General features: G+C 35.9%; 1 non-coding gene across 1 annotated transcript; it reads right to left on the minus strand.

Annotated features, from left to right (window-relative positions):
• Nucleotides 1-2,916: 2,916 nt before the first annotated feature.
• Nucleotides 2,917-3,023, minus strand: LOC129296674 (small nucleolar RNA R71). The gene has a single exon (XR_008589870.1). It is a non-coding gene; the product is annotated as a small nucleolar RNA R71 (small nucleolar RNA).
• Between the last annotated feature and the right edge of the window lie 578 nt (nucleotides 3,024-3,601).

Genomic DNA, 3,601 nt, shown 5'->3' on the forward strand with positions numbered 1-3,601 from the left:
TGATGTGGATGACACATGGGAAATTAGGCACACATTGGAATCATCTACAAACCAATAGGAAGTTGCCACCTTGCAAGTGTGACAAGGCTCCCATTTACATTTTAATTTCTTTTTCCTTATTTTAATTAAGCTTCAGCTGATGGGAGACACCAAGGAGCACGCCATTTTAAGTCCCAAATGGGATCCAACACATATCTCATTCATCTTCCACATTCTCTCTCTCTTGTTCATAGTGTTCTTCATTTTCTCTCTTTTGTTCTTCATTTTCCAGCACCCTAACCTCCATTTTCAGCCACCAAACCTCCACAAAACTCATACCATTCTTCTCCTCTCTTCATTTTCGTTCCATCCCTTCCATTTTCACAAGGATTGAAGCTCATTTCCATCATTCAAGAGCTATGGAGTTTGGCCTTCACAAGCAATCACTAGGGTTCTTGAAGATGAAGATTGGCTAAGTTTCTTTGTGGAATCCTAGAGAGATGAAGATGGAGGATGAGTCTTGAGCTTCAAATTGGCTAAGTTCTTTTGTTTCCTATCCTCTTCTCTTTTTACTAGATGGTTAGATTCCTTAATCTAGGGTTTAATCATCTTAGCTTATAAATTCTAATTTGAATTTGATGTTGATGTAAAGAGAGAGGATTGTTTCATTTAATTTCTTCCTTGGACAGCCATGACTGAATTTTGCCACTCTTTGTTTGGCACATAATCTTGTGTTTTTCAATTAGTGAATTTCTTGTGTTAATATTGCATAATCTTGTGGTGTTAATGCTTGTGTTGTTGAGTAGCTTGACATAATCTTGTGGTTGCTCAATTTATGTGTTTGACCATGGCTGTTGAGAGAGGATTTTGAGTGAATCACTTGGCTAATGTCTTCACCAATTGGTTAATTGAACTAGGGACTTTAATCTAAGACCTAGGGAGGTTAGCTAATTAGGTTAATTGGCTTAGGATAATTTTCTTAAGTCATGACAGCTTTAGTCAAGAGGAAAGGGAAGCTAAACTTAGCCTAATCATGAGAAGATAATGAGTCCAAAATCAACTAATCTCTAGGGTTCCATTATTGTAAAAAGGGAAGTTCATTTCACTCACTTTCACTAGCATTTTAATTACTTGCATATTAGGTAATTAGTTTAGATAATTAGCTAGATAACTAAATTCCTACAAACTTTGGTTGATTTATTTCACTAGATAACTTTCAATTAGACTTAAAACCATTCCTTGGGAGATGACCTAGGGTTGGCCCTATATTGCATTAGGGTTAGCTTTAGTGTAATTTTGAGGATAAGCGACTAATTTCCTATCAAAATTTTGGCGCCGTTGCCGGGGAATGGTTTAAGTTTAATTCTAAGGTTGTTTAGTACTTAATTTACATTTTTAGTGTTCCTGAAAATTTTTTGAAAAATTATAAAAATTTGTGTTTTGTGTTTTGTTTAGTGTTTTTTGTGTGTTTTGAGTGTTTTTATTCTGTTTTGAAAAAGAAAAAAAAAATTAGTGCAATTTTCGTTGGTTTGGTGTAGAGCTGAAAATACTCTGTTTCTAGTGTCTCTGTCTGAAATTGAAAAATTAACTGGGAATGAGTCTGAGGGAATTTGAACTTGAAATTTATTTCATTGAAAGCTCTATATCCTAGCTTCACTTTAAAATTGGTTTGGTCAATTTTGGACGTGGGAAGTGTCCTGTGGAAATTTTACAATCTAACAAGGTCCAGGGAGCCATTACAGAGGATTCCAAAACCCTGTTTCAACTTTGAGTTAGCATATCTTCCTCTTTGTGCGTTCAAATTGATTGATTCCAGTTTCATTTTTCTTATCGCTGTCTTATCTTTGTTTCTTGTGTTTAGGATTTTCTTCAATTTTTCCATTTTCCTATTTGAAAGTTTGTTAGAAGCTCTGAAGGTCTTCTGGACGAAATCCTGTTTCTCCAGACTTGAGGACCAACTTGTGAAAAATTCTGGGAACGATTGGGAAGGATTTTTAATCTAAAAGTTTTATATAATTTTCCTGTATATCTCTTGTGTTTCTCATAAAAGTTTCAGGGGAATTTATCATGTGGATTTGCTGATAGAAAATTCACAAGTTCACTGTCTCCAGAGAGCCTACTGTGCGAATTCCAGAATTGCCAAAGCTTCTTGATTGAGCATTTCTAACTCTCTTTCTACTTGTTTGGTGTTATTTTTTTTTCATTTTGTTGCTATTGAGTTTAAAAAAAAATAAAAAAAATTATTTCTCTTGCTTTTGTGTGTTTTGAATTGTTTCATGTTGATTTGCATTTTAGTTTAGCTTGTTCTTTGTTCTTAATTTTCTTGAGCTTGATTAGTGCATGACCCGAAGAAAACATACCTCTTTTGTTGAATTAGATCCAGAAATTGAAAGAACTATTTCTAGATTGAGAAGATCACAACCTATTCTTGATTCTCATTTGGTTTGTAATTCAACAATGGAAGGTATCTTAGGACATGAGCATGTGCATAATGAGGGCCATGGGAATGGGAATGAGAATTTGCATGATGATGGCCATGTTAATAATGAATTTGAAGGCTTGCATAACCCTAGAGAGGAGAGGAGCATTAGGCAATTAACTCAACCTAATTGGCATGATAATCCTTATGGCTTATATGTTCCTCCTACTAATGTTCAATTTGAAATTAAATCCTCCTTGATTAATGCATTGCCTAAATTTCATGGGTTACCAGGAGAGGATTGTCATAGGTTTTTGCATACTTTCCTATTGGTTTGTGATACTATGAAGCCTATGCATGTAAATGTTGATGATGTTCAAGCTAAGGCTTTTGTATTTTCTCTTGAAGGTTTAGCAAAGGAGTGGTATTTCAACTACCCTTCTTATGTGAAAGTGAGCACATGGGCCGAGCTAAGAAGACTCTTCTTAGATAAATTCTTTCCAAATTCCAAGGTCACCAATTTGAGAAAGCAAATCTATGGGGTCCAACAAGGAGAGGATGAGAGTCTCTATGAGTATTGGACTAGATTCCAAGGCCTTTTGGCTAAATGCCCACACCATCAAATTTCTAGTGAGAATTTAGTCCAATATTTCTATGAGGGCTTGATTCCAAGAGACAAAGTTAACATTGATGCCGCTAGTGGTGGATGCTTGATTGACCTCACTTCCTTAAAGGCTTGGGAACTAATTGACAAGATGGCTTCAAGTGGTGCTCAATACTCTACAAGGGAAAAGAGAAATGTGAATATGGTAGGTTCCTCAGTTCTTAATGATTCATATGTGGACTTGCTAGCTGCCAAGATTGGGAGAATGTTGGCTCCACAAATATCTCAAGTGAGCAATGTAAGTACTTCTCAAGCACTTGTCCCTTATTCTTGTACTTTTTGTGACTCACCTATGCATGTAGAAAGCAATTGTCCTATTAAGTTTGAACAAGTAAATGCTATCTACAATGGAAAACAATCCTATGGTGGGAGGCAAGGGCAAGGAGCTTATTCTAATACTTACAACCCTTCATGGAGAGACCATCCTAATTTCTCCTATTCAAATCCAAATGTGGCTTTACAAGACAATCAACAAAGAGGATCCTATCAAAACACCTTTGGCCGTGACCCTCCACCTCATTTGTCTCAAGGTAGCTCTT

Source organism: Prosopis cineraria, unplaced genomic scaffold (genome assembly GCF_029017545.1).
Source record: "Prosopis cineraria cultivar Desert tree isolate PC_DT_omini unplaced genomic scaffold, ASM2901754v1 PC1, whole genome shotgun sequence".
NCBI classification, from domain to species: Eukaryota; Viridiplantae; Streptophyta; class Magnoliopsida; order Fabales; family Fabaceae; genus Prosopis; species Prosopis cineraria.